We start from the raw sequence: 16,696 nt of genomic DNA, 5'->3' as shown, positions 1-16,696 counted from the left end.
GTTATTGGTAAGGCTTCTGGTCAACAGTAAGTTATTAATAGTTATATCCTGGAGAGTCAAAAATTATACATGGCTTTTTGACTGCATGGGCAGATCCATATTCCACAACTCCATATTACTCAAGGGTCAACTGTTTTCAATTATATCTCAATAATACCAGAGACAAAATTTAAAATAAAAATTGATCCCTAAGTAACTTAACTGAATACTAGAACAAACCTCAAGGCTATTTCTGGTATACAAAAAATATCCAATACCCAACAAGGTAAAAATCAAAATGTCTGGCATCCATTCAAAGACTACCACACATATGGGGGTGCCAGGGTGGCTCAGTAGGTTGGGCGTCCAACTCTCAGGTTTTGGCTCAGGTCATGGTCTCAGAATTGTGGGATGGAACCTCACACCAGGCTTTGTGCTCAGCAGAGAGTTTGCTCAAAGACTCTCCCTTCTTCTCCCTCTATCCTTCCCCGCTACTTGCGCACATGGGGTCTCTCTCTCTCTCCCTTTAAAATAAATAAATAAATCCTAAAAAAAAAATTACCAAGCACAGAAAAAAAGAAACACAACCCATAGTGAGACAAATAATCCAGTGAAACTAATCCAGAACTGACACATATGTAAGAATTAGCAGACAAGAATGAAAACAGTTCATTTAAAAGTCTAGAAAAATATAAACTAACCTATAGTGTCAGAAGAAGAACAATGGGTGTGGGGTAGAGCTGAGGTGTCTTCAGTATCTTGACTGTGGTGATGATTTCACACATGTATATATGTCAAAACTTGATTTATATACCTCAAGTATGCACACTCTATTGTATGCCAACTCTATCTCAATAAAACTGTTTTTTTAAAAAAAGTTTTGCTTCTGAGGAGTAGAACTAGAGGGTAGAAAGAAATGAGGGAAAGGCACTGCTTTGTAGTTTTAGTACAATTCTTCTACCACTAGCTGGATTTTTATTTATTTTTTAATGTACTGGATTTTTAGATTTTTAATATAAATATAAATAAAATAAAAATTAATTAAAGAAACTTTTAGGAAAGAGAATGAAACAGTTGGGGACAGTTTCATAGATGTGACAAGATTTGATTTACATCCTGAAAAGAGAGAACGAACTACAGTCTACTGGCATGTTAAGGACCAAGTACAGAACTTCATATTATACATGTGCTAACTTGCTTCTCACAACAACCTATTGAAACATTATTGTCCCATTAAGCAAACAATAAAGTCAGGCTAAGAGATTAGTTCTTTTAAATATTTATTTATTTGAGAGACAGCAAGAGAGAGAGTGAGCATGAGTTGGGGGGAGAAGCAGAGGGAGAAGCAGATCCCTGCTGAGCAGGGAGCCAGATGCAGAACTCGATCCCTAGACTCCAGGATCATGACAAGAGCAGAGGGCAGATACTCAACCGACTAAGCCAGGTGCCCCAGGCTAAGAGATTATTTAATTTACCCAAGTTCTCACAATAAACAAATGGCATGGCCAAGATCTTATTCCAGGTCTATCTGTCCTTACAGTCAAGGTTCTTATCCTTTAATGTACTAGCACAATGTCTGTGTAAAGAAGGTCCTTATTAATATTTTAAAAATTACACCAAAGAGGGTGTGCCTAGGTGGCTTGATTTTGGTCAGGCTTGATTTTGGCTAAGGTCATGATCTCAAGGTTGTGAGATCAAGTCCCGAATCAGGCTCCACACAGCGCAGAGTCTGCTTGGAATTCTCTCTCCCTCTACCCCTTTCCCCACTCATGTTCTCTGTCCAAAATAAACAAATAAAAATTATATCAAAGAGTATTCTATTAAAAATGTTTTAAGTAAATTCCCAATTGCACAAATAGCAAAATAATTTGCCTCGGTGGAAGGTGAAAACATAAGGTGGGGAACTAGACTGACTGATAATTATATATCCAAACAACAGTTTTCAACAGCTTTAAGTAAACTTGCAGAAGATACTGAAACCTGAAGAAGATGCCATTTCAGAGGGTCCTAGGATTCAAACTAACAAAAATCTTTACTGATGGCTGAGATAAAGGAATCAAAATATGCCCAAAGGTACAGATAATATTAAATTCAGCTGAGATGTCAATACTATGAAAATCAGAAACACATTTCAAATCACCTGGAGGCAGGGGGTAGAAGAGTCTTATAAACTACCTAAAACTCAGTTAAGGACAATGCAAAGTTTTACAAATTAGAATGAGAAACTGTAAACCACAAATATAGGCTTCTGTGACAGACAGAATAAGGACAACTGTAAGAGAAAGATCCAAAGAGAGAAAGATGACAGTAGACCATCTTGGGGAAAATCTGAATATACTACCTCAAAGCAAAATTTAGAGGTAAAAATGTGAAGAGATGGGTAGTGGTCATCCTTCTCCCTGCTTTACTTCAGCTTCTCTTTGGAATATTTACCTATTTATGGCACCCTACTTTACACAAACACAAATCCTAAGTACTGAGAGAAGAGACTAAAATAAAGGAATCATTCACTTAACTAATAAAAACATCATGAGAACGGCATGATTCCAGTCTTCAAATATCTGAAGGATTGTTAAACTACGGGTGAATAAGGTTTCCAGAAGCTGTAAACTATCAAAATTAAAATCACTGAAGTTACAGAGAAGTAGATTTCCACTCAATGTAAGGCAAAACATTCTAAAATTAAAGCTGTCCAGAAGAAGAATAAATGAAACAAGATGGGATTGGGAGGGAGACAAACCATAAGTGACTCTTAATCTCACAAAACAAACTGAGGGTTGCCGGGGGGAGGGGGTTTGGGAGAAGGGGGTGGGAATATGGACATTGGGGAGGGTATGTGATTTGGTGAGTGCTGTGAAGTGTGTAAACCTGGTGATTCACAGACCTGTACCCCTGGGGATAAAAATATATGTTTATCAAAAATTAAAAATTTAAAAAAAAATAAAATAAAATAAAACACCAAAAAAAAAAAAAAAAAAAAAAAGACCCAGAAGAGTTGTGAAAAGAGTAAAGACTCTGTAAATGCCTGTTGAATGAAAAGGGAATAAAAAGAAATTTTTGCAGTCTGTAAAAAAAAAAAAATAATAAAATAAAATAAAATTAAATAAAATTAAAGCTGTCCAAAGAAAGCATAACAAGCTGCCCTATTAGACTATGAACTTTTCTTCCCATTTTGCCTTTGTTTGTTTGTTTTTTAAACGATTATCTACTTGTTTAGATTTCATAATCCTTCTTCATGTAGTTTTTCAGGGAGTTACACATATTGTATTCCCTGACATCTTGAGTGTTTGAGAATATCGTGCTCTGCCTTTATTCTCAAAAGATGACTTAGCTATAAAATGTTGGGCTCTCATTCCTTCAAAAGTTTGTAAGTATTATGCTGTTGTCTTCCCCACTGAACATTACTATGGAAAAGTTTGAAGCTAGCACAAATTTTTTCCTTGTAGAAGACTTGCTTTCTTGGGGTGCCTACGTGGCTCAGTGGGTTAAGCCTCTGCCTTCAGCTGAGGTCATGATCTCAGGGTCCTCGGATAGAGCCCCACATCGGGCTCTCTGCTCAGCAGGGATCCTGCTTCCCCTTCTCTCTCTCTGCCTGCCTCTCTGCCTACTTGTGATCTCTCTGTCAAATAAATAAAATCTTAAAAAAAAAAAAAAAAAGACTTGCTTTCTGGCCTAGACTCCTGAAGTATTACTGTATTATACTTGAATCTGTGTATTTGGGAAGATAATAGGCCTTGAGATTAGATAATGATCCCATACCCACTTTATCTCTCTACACAGCTAAGAAAACATAGTAATAAAGACATTTTTGACTCCTGAGTCAGACTGACAACTTGAATCTGTAACTGCAAGCTGTAGTGCTACACATGTAATTTTCAGTAGCATCAAAACACATCACATACCTCAATACAAACCTAACAAAGAGGTTTAAGACTAGAACTCCTGACAGGTTTTTTGGGTACAAATTGAGAAAGTGGTTATAAACTTTATATGAAAATTCAGAAGGCCAAGAAGAACCCAGACAATCTCAAATAAAAACAAAGGTAGAGTATTTAGAGACATCAAGGCCTATTAGCAAGGACAGACAAAAAGAATAAAAAAGATCCCAAGAACCAACTTATATGGTCACCGGATTTGTGATAAACATGGCCCTTCAGTGTAGTTTAGAAAAGATGGTCTTTTCAATAAATGGTTCTGGATCAAATAGATACTTACATGGGGAAAAAACGAATCTGGGCCCCAAACTCATACTTTTTATTTTGAGATGTACTGCAGATCTAAACGTGAAAGGTAAAACAACATAAATTTTAGAAGAAAACATGGGAAAATAGCTTGATGACCTTGGAGTGGCAATGAGTTTTTAAACATGAGACCAACAGGTTTAACTACAAAGGCAAAAAAACTATAAAGGTAAGATTATAAAGTCAAGAATAAAAGTTTTTTAAAAAGCTGATTTAAAGAATAGATATGAAATTGCTTTATAAATAAGGAGTTATATGTCATTTAATTTTACTGGACAAAAAAGAATGCACATTAAATGACCACGGACTGAAAATTTCTCCTTTAAAAATGGTATGAGTCAGGGCACCTGGGTGGCTCAGTTGGTTAAGCATCTGCCTTCAGCTCCGGTCATGATCAGGGTCCTGAAATTGAGCCCTGAGTCAGGCTCCCTGCTCAGCAAGAGCCTGCTTCTCCCTCTCCTTCTGTCCCTCCCCCTACCCACTCATGTGCAAGCATGTGTACTCTCTCAAACAAATAAATAAAATATTTTTTTTAAATGGTGTAACTCAAGGACCAATCAAACTCTAAGGAGAAGTAATTTGGGTTTTACTTTCTATCATTCATTTATGTTAATATTTTTTTTTAAAGATTTTATTTTCTTATTTGACAGACAAGTAGGCAGAGAGGCAGGCAGAGACAGAGAGAGGAGGAAGCAGGCTCCCTGCTGAGCAGAGAGCCCGATGTGGGGCTCTATCTCAGGACCCTGGGACCTGAACCGAAGGCAGAGGCTTTAATCCATTGAGCCACCCAGGTGCCCCTATATTAATATTTTTAATTATAAAAACAATATAGCCTTATTGTAGAAAATACAGGAAAAAGAAGAAGAAAATCCATTATTTTACCATCTTAAAATATCCATTTTTATCATTTTGGTGTTTGGGAAACCCTCACCAGAGGGTAATTTGAAAAAGAAAAGTTTACCATAAAGAATCATTACCTACGAGAAACTTGGAATAATGAGGGATTAGCTAATAAGAAGAGAATATTTGAGAATATAGAAATAGCAGATATAAGGAATGGCCACTATTCCTAGGTTGGAGATAAATACTAAAAGAAGAGGTCTCAGCCAGGACTGAGATCTAAACCCTGTTGGAAAGGGCATGACCACAGCTCACAGAACAACAGAAAAGTTGCTGTAGTGCCACAACTGCAGAGCTTACTGAAAATTATACCCTTAAGAACGTTGTTCTTCATATGCCCTCTAGGGAGCCAGGGAAAGCTGATCACATGGAGTGGGGAGCTACTGGCTAGTGGATCCTGCTGACTGCAGTGCTCCGCAGGAGCTATCACTGTAAAAGCTGACAAGCTTTAAGATCAGGGCACTAGAATCTTCATGTACTGTCAGAGAGACACTAGGTAAGCCACTTGTACTGCAAGAGCCAGGCAGTGGAGAAACTACCAGGCCAGCACCTCAGAACCAAGATGGAAAACCCCTCCCTCTTCCAATGTCTCTCCAGTGCCCTCTACTGGTAAAGTTTAACATTCAGCCAGTTAGCAAAGGAACCTATGTAAAGGTTCATTTTCACAGAGGATGCAATGAATCAGTTTGGAGCTGAGGGATAAGTTGGTAACTAGCACAACTATAAAACTGTTTTCATTAATCATGGCTGGGCATAACTATGGTTGCTGAAGGTTACCCCAAACACCAATATGATAAGAATGGGTTTTTTAAGATGGTAAACCAATCTTTTCTCTTTCGTCTGTATTTTCCACAACGTGGTTATACTGCTTTTATAGTTTAAAATTTAAATATAATATAAATAAATGATAGAAAATGAAGGCTAATTGCACTCCTGGGTATTTACCCCAAAGATACAGATGTAGTGAAAAGAAGGGCCATCTGTACCCCAATGTTTATAGCAGCAATGGCCACGGTCACCAAACTGTGGAAAGAACCAAGATGCCTTTCCACAGATGAATGGAAAAGGAAGATGTGGTCCATATACACTATGGAGTATTGTGCCTCCATCAGAAAGGATGAATACCCAACTTTTGTAGCAACATGGACCGGACTGGAAGAGATTATGCTGAATGAAATAAGTCAAGCAGAGAGAGTCAATTATCATATGGTTTCACTTATTTGTGGAGCATAACAAAAAGCATGGAGGACATGGGGAGTTAGAGAGAAGGGGGTTGGGGTAAATTGGAAGGGGAGGTGAATAATGAGAGACTATGGACTCTGAAAAGCAATCTGAGGGGTTAGAAGTGGTGGGGGGGTGGGAGGTCAGGGTACCAGGTGGGGGGTATTATGGAGGGCTCGGACTGCATGGAGCACTGGGTGTGGTGAAAAAATAATGATACTGTTATGCTGAAAATAAATAAATGAAAAAAAAAAAAGAAAAAAGAAAATGAAGGCTAAATTACTACTCTTTGGAGTTTAATTGGGTTTGGGATGCTCCCAGAAAATTCAATTAAAAGTTTTTTACCAGAAGTGGGGAGAACCTGGGTGGCTCAGCCATTAAGCGTCTGCCTTCAGCTCAGGTCATGATCCCAGGATCCTGGGATTAAGCCCCGCATCGGGCTCACTGTTCAGCAGGAAGCCTGCTTCTCCCTCTCTTACTCCCACCTGCTGGTGTTCCCTCTCTCCCTGTTTCTCTCTTTGTCAAATAAATAAATAAAATCTTTTTAAAAAAAGTTGCCAGAAGTAAAAACTAGAGATTCAGTCATATACCACAGAGTTAGTATACTAAAATATTAAAGAAAAAAAATTATTTTTTTATAGAGGGAATCCTATTTGAATATAGACTTAAGGAATTTTTTCAAATTTGAAAACTACAATATTTTCATACCCCCGAACACAATTTCTTTGTATTCTCCCACCAAATAAAAATTACAGACATTAACAACATTCCCATAATTTAGAAATTTCGTAGTAAGTAAAACCAAGTTTTTGGAAATGAAAAGAAAAGTATAATATCAAAAGTAAAGGAAAGAAAGTCAAGGGGAAAAAGCAATATACAAACATAAATTTGAAACAACTCTCAAAGGAGAAACAGTAGGAAGATATTTGCCTCAGAATGACAGTAGGTGGAGCCAGTGCACTCAGCAGTCTTGGTTCTCTCAAATTTTGCCAGACACAAGAAAGCCCTGGGGCAACTGGGTAGACAATTGACAGCTGTATAACCACCACCCAAAACGGAAGATAAAAAAATAGAAGCATTAAAACCTGGTGAAGCTGAAAAAATTACTGCTTTATTGCCACTATGAGGAGCCCTCCTGCATGGTCAGCAAACAATCTTTGTGAGAGCAGTAACTGGTTTGAGCCTGAAAGCAACCTCACACCGTCCCCCCAAACAAGTTCACTTTGTGAAATATTTTACTGCTTATACAGATGTTCAAATAATGTAAAAGATTCCCAGAACTTCAAAGACTTTGGAGCTGAAAGAAGACAGGCAGACCCTCTAATTTAATCTTCTCAATTTATATCAGGCAACATTTTATTCATACCACTTTCTAGCTGTGTTAATTTGGGAAAATTATTTATGCTTAAGACTTAGTTTCCTGGAACTCCTGGGTGGCTCAGCCGGGTTAAGCGTCTGCCTTTGGCTCAGGTCATGATCCTAGGGTCCTGGGTTCCTTGCTCAGCGGGGAGCCTGCGCCTCTCTCTGTATTTCCCCCTGCTTGTGCTTCTCTTGCTCTCTGAGAAGTAAATCAACAAAATCTCAAAAAAAAAAAAAAAAAGAAAAAGAAAAAAGACTTAGGTTTCCAGACCTGTAAGGGGTGGGGGGCAAAATATTTAAAATCTCACTTTAAAGAATTATAAGCAAAAATTCAGTTCAATTTGACAAACATTTATTAAGTATTTCCTATGGGCAAGGCACTGAGATGGGAGATGGGAAGAAAGGTTTAGCAAGTGAATAATTCTGGTTCCTGTTCTGGGAAAATATATATACAACTTAGTAGGAAAGACCGACAGGTAAACAAATAGCAAGGGAGAATGGCAAGACCAAGGGGCACCCAACAACATACTCAGGGGAAGGGAAGGAACTCAAGAAGAGATTCAGTAAGGAGCTAGCACTGGAGCTATGCCTTGAAAAAAAGAAAGATAAGAAGTATTTATGTCACTACTAATACAAGAGTCATTCTATTTTCTTTAGAGTGCATATAGTAGTTTCAAAAAAAATTATTTAATTTATGAAAACTGGTTTTACACATTATTTTTTAATTAGCAATAATCGCACCTCAGATAAACCTCATTGGCTATGATACTGCCACTGTGCAAAACTTACACATTATTTTTTAAAACTACATTCTATTTTCACTTTACTCTGTATTTAATAAAAATAACACTTAAAACTATTTATGATAAAATAATAAAAATGAAAATGTCCATATTAAGTTCAAGAGGAAGTACATTTTAGGTTTGGGAAGAAAGGCCAAGTACATAGTGGTCTCTTTTTTTTTTTTTTTTAAAGATTTTATTTATTTATTTGATAGAGAGAGATCACAAGCAGGCAGACAGGCAGGCAGAGAGAGAGAGAGAGGAGGAAGCAGGCTCCCTGCTGAGCAGAGAGCCCGATGGGGGACTCGATCCCAGGACCCTGGGATCATGACCTGAGCCGAAGGCAGCGGCTTAACCCACTGAGCCACCCAGGCACCCCACATAGTGGTCTCTTAAAGAGATAACAGAAGACCTTGGGAGCCCCACATTAGTTACAGCTCAGGTACTATCGTTTATTAAGACGGAGATCATAGGGAAAGGTTCATAGCAAAAAAAAGAATGTTGTATTTATATAATGCTGCTTTGAAGAAGGCTCAAAGATGAGAGCTGAACAATGAGAATAAACAATTAACAGAAAAGAATGATACAGAAGACATGAATTAGAAGAACAAGGGAACTAAGATGGTTCTGATCTCCCTGGAGAAATACTTAGTGAAATAAAGATTTCAGATTTATCCAAAGGTCAAAAAAGGGGAAGTTTCCAAACCATATTCAGGATGAAGAGGCATTCTGAAATAACAAAATCAGAAAATGATTATTTTGATAATCCCCACTTCCTCTCCACTTTGATTAAAACTTTCTTTTCAGGGCCCAACTCAGTAAGTTTTGCTTAGTCACTGGTACTGAATATGATCACTCCCTCTTCTTTCAGCACAAACTGTTCTAACCCCTCATCTGGCACTTGGCACAGATTGCCCTGTACAGATAGCTCTCTTTCCACTAAGTCAAAACATAAGTATTTACATCTAAGTCCTTAAATTAAAAAAAATTTTTTTAGAAGATTTTATTTATTTGACAGAGAGATAGAGAGAGATCACAAGTAGGCAGAAAGGTAAGTGGGGGGGAGAGACTCCCCGCTGAGCAGAGAGCCTGATGTCAAGCTGGATTCCAGGACCCTGAGATCATGACCTGAGCTGAAGGCAGAGGTTTAACCCACTGAGTCACCCAGGTGCCCCCTTTAGTTAAATTTCTTAAGAGCAGCAGCCTTACATTGATTCACTCATTCAAAAGCAAGTATTTACTGAATATCTACTATAAAAAGCACTATAAAGGAATACAAAGGAAAACCAGACAGACTCTGCTCTCCTGCAAATTAAACTAGTGCCAAATTTACAAAATAGTAAAGATATTCAAAAACAGATATCATTTTATAAGTAGTTCAATTATGATGTAATGGAGTAATTCTTTACTCACAAATTAATTTATCAGATTTATCATTAATTCAAATCTAGTCTCACTAAATTTTTCACTCACTCATTTACTTAGAACTGGAATGCATCAGTTAAAGGTCATGAATATACCAGAAGGAAACAATCAAAAAAACTAAAAGGCTATCTATGGAATAAGAGAAGATCTTTGCAAATGACATATCTGATAAAGGATTAATATCCAAAATCTATAAAGAATTTATCAAACTCAAAACCCAAAGAACAAATAATCCACTTATGACATGGGCAGAAGACATGAATAGACACTTTTCCAAAGAAGACATATAGATGGCTAACAGCCACATGAAAAGATGCTCAAAATGACTCATCATCAGGAAAATACAAATCAAAACCACAATGAGATACCACCTTACACCTGTCAGAATGGCTAAACTTAACAACACAGGAAACAACATATCTTGGTAGGGATACAGAGAAAGGGGAACACTTTTACACTGTTTGTGGGAATGCAAACTGGTGCAGTCATCTGAAAAACAGAATGAAGGTTCCTCAAAAGTTAAAAATAGAACTACCCAGGGTGCCTGGGTGGCTCTGTCATTAAGCGTCTGCCTTCGGCTCAGGTCATGATCCCGGGGTGCTGGGGTTGAGCCCCACATCAGGCTCCCTGCTCTGCGGGAAGCCTGCTCCCCTTCTCCCACTCCCCCTACTTGTGTTCCCTCTCTGGCTGTCCTTCTGTCAAATAAATAAAATCATTTTTAAAAAATAGAACCACCCTATGATCCAGCAATTGCACTACTAGGTATTTGCCCAAAGCATATAAAAATACTAACTTGAAAGGATACATGCACCCTGATGTTTACGACAGCATTATCAACAATAGTCAAATTATGGAAAGTCCAGGTGTTATCCATAAAAGCCAAAATATGGAAAGAGCCCGTGTCCACAGATAGATGAATGGATAAAGAAGATATGATATATAAATATATATTATAGATAAATAGGCAGACTAAGCCACCCAGGTACTCCAAGCACCAGGTGTTTTATGTAAGGGTTGAACCACCAAATTCTACACCTGAAACTAATATTACAGTGTATGTTATCCAACTGGAATTAAAATATAAACTTGGGTGTGGGGAGGCATCTGGGTGGACCAGTTCATTGGAGTCTGCCTTCAGCTATGGCTATGATCTCCAGGTCCTGGGATGGAGCCCCTGTTGGGCTCTCTACTCGGTGGGGAGTCAGCTTCCCCTTCAGTCTCCCTCTGTGATTTCTCTCTCTCAAATAAACGAATAAAATCTTTAAAAATAAAAATTAAAAAATAAAATCTTGGAAGAAAGGGGTGCTTGGGTGGCTTAGTAGGTTAAGCATCCAACTATTAATTTTAGCTCAGGTCAGGATCTCAGGGTCATGACACTGAACCCTGCATCAGGCTCTGCAGTCAGTGGGGAGTCTGCCTCTCTCACCCTTGGCCCCTCCCACCATGCTCTCGTTTTCTTTCTTTTTCTCTCTCTCAAAATAAATAAATCTTTAAAAGGAAAAAAAACAAAACAAGAAATGAAGGGGCACCTGGGTGGCTCAGTGGGTTAAGCATCTGCCTTCAGCTCAGGTCATGATTTCAGGGTCCTAGGATCAAATCCCAAACCAGGCTCCCTGTTCAGCAGGGAGCCTCCTTCTCCCTCTGCCCCTCCCCTTACTCATGTACAGGCACATGCACTATCTCCCTCTCTTTCTCACTTTTTAATAAATAAAACCTTTAAAAATCAATCAATCAATAATAAAAACTTGGAAGAAAAAAACAATTAGGAAATAACTAAGGTTTCACAATAAACTGACATAGAAGTCAAATAATTAACTAGTAGCAGACTAGTGAGCTGTAATCTACAGAAGACTTTCAAGTGCAGAAACAATAACCATGAAACAATACAAAAGTTGCTAGGCAGGGTATAATGGTATTTCTCCTAAGAACTGGTTCCTGGCACAATAAAGAATGTTTATTTCCTGAATTTGTACCTCAAATACCCTGTATTACCACGGGGTTGGGGGCAGTAAGTTTAAAGGGGCTGGAAAAGCTTTAAATAAACTGGGGTATTGACAAATAACTGGGGTATGTAACATCCCAAGTACTTACTGATACTACGATGATTCACTCCACCTGTAGGAATGGTTGACAAAAAGAGCAAAGTGAAATTCATTATCTAGTTTGTGCCAGATGCGACACAATGGCCTTTAATTACAGAAACTGTAAAATCCAGAAAAAAGAGGGGGTAAGAGCAGATGTTGGAGGAGTAGGAAACCTAAATTTCATCTGGTTCCAGGAATTCAGCTAGTTATCAAACTATCTGAATACCTACAAACTCCACAGGACATTAAAGAAAAGAATAGCAGCAATTCTATGAACACAAAAGCAACCACATTCTGGAAGGACTGCAGAGAAGCGAATCCAAGGTGATATACAGGAAGACAGACCATGGTGGGGAGGGAGCCTACATCAGCTGGCTCCCGGCAAGTGACAGAGCACCAGAGCACAAAATCCGAACTTTTAGAAGTCTGCTCAGCAAAGGGGACGTCGCTCCAGTGGCTAAGTGGGGGTGGAACCCTCACCCAGATAGTGTGGTCTTAGGACCCTCCAGGTCACAGAAAGATAGGGGAGGGGTGCCTAAGTGTGGCAGAGCTCCCAGGTGTTGCAATGGGGAAGCCAGTTGCACAGACTGAGCTGAGGAGTGGGGTCTCAGCTCAGGGTTGCCATAAACTGTGATCTGTGGCACAGTCGGCCTCTTTGAGCAGGGGCCCAACAAGCAGCAGAAACAAGGAGACTCCCCTTCCTCCTCTGGGAGGAGCAGCACAGGAGCGTGCTGCAGGAATCAACTGAGCTTGGAGACTCCAACCAGTGTCATGTACCAGAGATAGAAACACTCATCATAGGCCAGGTGAACACAGAGTGTGGCTGGAGACCAGGGAGACAGGAGTGATTGATTGCTTTTCTCTGAGGACATACTGAAGAGTGGGGCCCTGAGTTCCTGGCTCTTCCTGGACCAGAGATTGGGAGGCCACCATTTTCATTCTCGTCCTCCAAAGCTGTACAGAAAGATTTCAGGAAACAAAAGCTACTGAGAGCAAACCTGAGCAGATTACGTAGCCTGGGCCCTGGCAGCGGTGTGTAACTCCACCTGGGGCAAAGAGACTTGAGAATCACTGCAATAAGCCCCTGCCCCAGAAGATCAGCAAGAGCAACCAACCAAGACCAAGTTTAACAGTCAATGAGAAGTGCAAAATTCCAGCGCTTGGGGAAGAGAGCACATAGAATTCATGGCTTTTTTCCATGATTCTTTAATCTTTCCAGTTAATTTTTAAATTTTTCTTTATTTTTTCTTTTTAAATTTTTTTGAATTGTTCTTCCTTCCTATTTTAACCAACATTGTATCAATTCCTTTTTAAAAATGTTTTTAATTTTCATTTTTACATTCATATTCCATCCCTTCATTGTATTCCATCTTAATTTTTATGTATATATGTTTTTCTTTCTTTAAAATTTTTGGATACAGTTTCCCCTCCCTGAACTGGACGAATCATCTAAGCAAAATATCAACAAGGAAATAAAGGCTTTAAACGACACAATGAACCAGATGGACTTCACAGATATATTCAGAACATTCCATCCCAAAGCACCAGAATATACATTCTTCTCTAGGGCACATGGAACATTCTCCAGAATAGATCACATCCTGGGTCACAAATCAGGTCTCAACTGGTACCAAAAGACTGGGATCATGCCTTGCATATTTTCAGACCACAATGCATTGAAACTAGAACTCAACCAGAAGAAAAAAGTTGGAAAGAACTCAAATAACATGGACGCTAAAGAGTATTCTGATAAAGAATGAATGCGTCAACCAGGAAATTAAAGAGGAATTAAAAAAATTCACGGAAACAAATGAAAATGAAAACGCAACTGTTCAAAATCTTTGGGATGCAGCAAAAGACAGTCCTGAGAGGAAAGTACAGAGCAATATGAGCCTTTCTCATAAAACAAGAAAGGTTTCAAGTACACACCCTAACCGTACACCAAAAGGAGCTGGAGAAAGAACAGCAAAGAAAGCCTAAACCCAGCAGGAGAAGAGAAATAATAAAGATCAGAATAGATCTCAATGAAATAGAAACCAAAAGAACAGGAGAACAGAGCAACAAAAGTAGGAGTTTGTTCTCTGAGAGAATTAATAAGATTGATAAACCCTTGGCCAGACTTGACAAAAAGAAAAGAGAAAGGATCCAAATTAATAAAATCATGAATGAAAGAGGTGTGTGATCACAACCAACACCAAAGAAATACAAACAATTATAAGAACATTTTATGAGCAACTATACACCAGCAAATTAGACCATCTGGAAGAAATGGATGCATTCCTAGAGATGTATAAACTACAAAAACTGAACCAGGAAGAAATAGAAAACCTGAACAGACCCATAACCAGTAAGGACACTGAAGCAGTCATCAAAAATCTCCCAACAAACAAGAGCCCGGGGACAGACGGCTTCCCAGGAGAATCCTACCAAACATTTAAAGAAGAGTTAATACCTATTCTCCTGAAACTGTTCCAGAAAATAGAAATGGAAGGAAAACTTCCAAACTCATTTTATGAGGCCAGCATCACCTCGATCCCAAAATCTGATGAAAACCCATCAAAAAGAATTATAGACCAATATCCCTGATGAACATGGATGTAAAAGTTCTCACCAAAATACTAGTCAATAGGATCCAACAGTACATTAAAAAGGATTATTCATGGGGCACCTGGGTGCCTTAGTGGGTTAAAGCCTCTGCCTTCGGCTCAAGTCATGATCCCAGAGTCCTGGGATCGAGCCCTGCATTGGGCTCCCTGTTCAGCAGGGAGCCTGCTTCCTCCTCTTTCTGCTTACTTGCAATCTCTGTCAAATATATGAATAAAATCTTAAAAAAAAAAAAAAAAAAAGATCATTCACCACAACCAAGTGGGATTTATTCCTGGGCTGCAAGATTGGTTCAACATCCACAAATCAATCAATGTCATAAACTACACTAATAAGAGAAAGAACAAGAACCATATGAACCTCTGAATAGATGCAGAAAAAGCATTTGACAAAGTACAGCATCCTTTCTTGATCAAACCCTGCACAGTGCAGGGATAGGAGATACATACCTCAATATCATCAAAACCATCTATGAAAAACTCACAGCGAATATCATTCTCAATGGGGAAAAACTGAAAGCTTTTCCCCTAAGGTCAGAAGCATGGCAGGGAAGTCCACTATCACCATGCTATTCCACATAGTACTAGAAGGCCTAGCCTCGGCAATCACACAACAAAAAGAAATTAAAGGCAACCGAATCAGCAAAGAAGAGGTCAAACTCTCACTCTTTGCAGATGATATGATAGTTTATGTGGAAAACCCAAAAGACTCCACCCCAAAACTGCCTGAAGTCATACAGGAATTCCATAAAGTGTCAGGATGTAAAATCACACCAACAGCAAGAAAAAAGAAAGAGAAATTAAGGAGTCAGTCCCATTTACAACTGCACCCAAAATCTTAAGATACCTAGGAATAAGTCTACCCAAAGAGGCAAAGAATCTGTACTCAGAAAAGTATAAAGTATGCATTAAAGAAATTGAAGAAGACACAAAGAAATGGAAAAATGTTCTAGGTTCATAGATTGGAAGAACAAATATTGTGAAAATGTCTATGCTACCTAGTGCAATCTACGCATTCAATGCAATCCCTGCCAAAATCCCCACCAACTTTTTTCAAAAAAAGGGAACAAATAATCCTAAAATTTATATGGAACCAGAAAAGACCCTGAATACCCAGAGAAATGTTGAAAAAGAAAAGCAAAGCTGGTGACATCACAATTCTGGACTTCAAGCTCTGTCACAATGCTGTAATCAACAAGACAGTGTGGCAATGGCACAAAAACAGACGCATAGATCAATGAAACAACAGAGAGGCCAGAAATGGACCCCCTCATCTCTATGGTCAACTAATCTTTGACAAAGGCAGGAAAAAAATGTCCAGTGAAATAAAAGACAGTCTCTTCAACAAACGGTGATGGGAAAACTGGACAGCCACATGCAGAAGAACGAAACTGGACCATTTCCTTAGATCAGACACAAAAACAGACTCAAAATGGATGAAAGACCTCATTGTGAAACAGCAATCCATCAAAATCCTTGAGGAGAACACAGGCAGCAACCTCTTCGACCTCAACCACAGCAACTTCTTCCTAGAAACATTGCCAAACTCTCTTCTCAGCAGGGAGCCTGCTTCCCCCTCTCTCTCTCTCTGCCTGCCTCTCTGCCTCCTTGTGATCTCTCTCTCTGTGTCAAATAAATTAAAAACAAACAAACAAACAAACATCACCAAAGGCAAAGGAAACAAGGGCAAAAATGAACTATTGGGACTTCATCAAGATCAAAAGCTTTTGCACAGCAAAGGAAATGTCAACAAAACCAAAAGACAACTGACAGATTGGGAGAAGATATTTGTGAATGACATATCAGATAAAGGGCTAGTATCCAAAATCTATAAAGAACTTAAGGGGTGCCTGGGTGGCTCAGTGGGTTAAAGCCTCTGCCTTCAGCTCAGGTCATGAACCCGGGGTCCTGGAGTCAAGCCCCGCATCCGCATGGGGCTCTCTGCTCTGCAGGGAACCTGCTTTCCCATCCCCCTGCCTGCCTCTCTGCCTACCTATGATCTCTGTCTGTCAAATAAATAAATAATCTTTATTTAAAAAAAAAAAAACTTAATCGAACTCAACAACCAAAGAACAAAGAATCCAGTCAAGAAATGGGCAGAG

General features: G+C 38.9%; 1 protein-coding gene and 1 non-coding gene across 2 annotated transcripts in view; both read right to left on the bottom strand.

The window, feature by feature from the left end:
- The window catches only part of ACER3 (alkaline ceramidase 3), a 175,761-nt gene that overhangs the window by 133,959 nt on the left and 25,106 nt on the right, over positions 1 to 16,696 (bottom strand). The gene's annotated exons all lie outside the window — the stretch shown is intronic.
- LOC132008973 (U4 spliceosomal RNA) lies at positions 8,350 to 8,486 on the bottom strand. Its single transcript, XR_009401765.1, has one exon. It is a non-coding gene; the product is annotated as a U4 spliceosomal RNA (small nuclear RNA).

Source organism: Mustela nigripes, chromosome 1 (genome assembly GCF_022355385.1).
Source record: "Mustela nigripes isolate SB6536 chromosome 1, MUSNIG.SB6536, whole genome shotgun sequence".
Classification (NCBI taxonomy): domain Eukaryota; kingdom Metazoa; phylum Chordata; class Mammalia; order Carnivora; family Mustelidae; genus Mustela; species Mustela nigripes.
The sequence above is the reverse complement of the archived record's forward strand: the minus strand, read 5'-3'. Positions and strand labels throughout refer to the sequence as shown.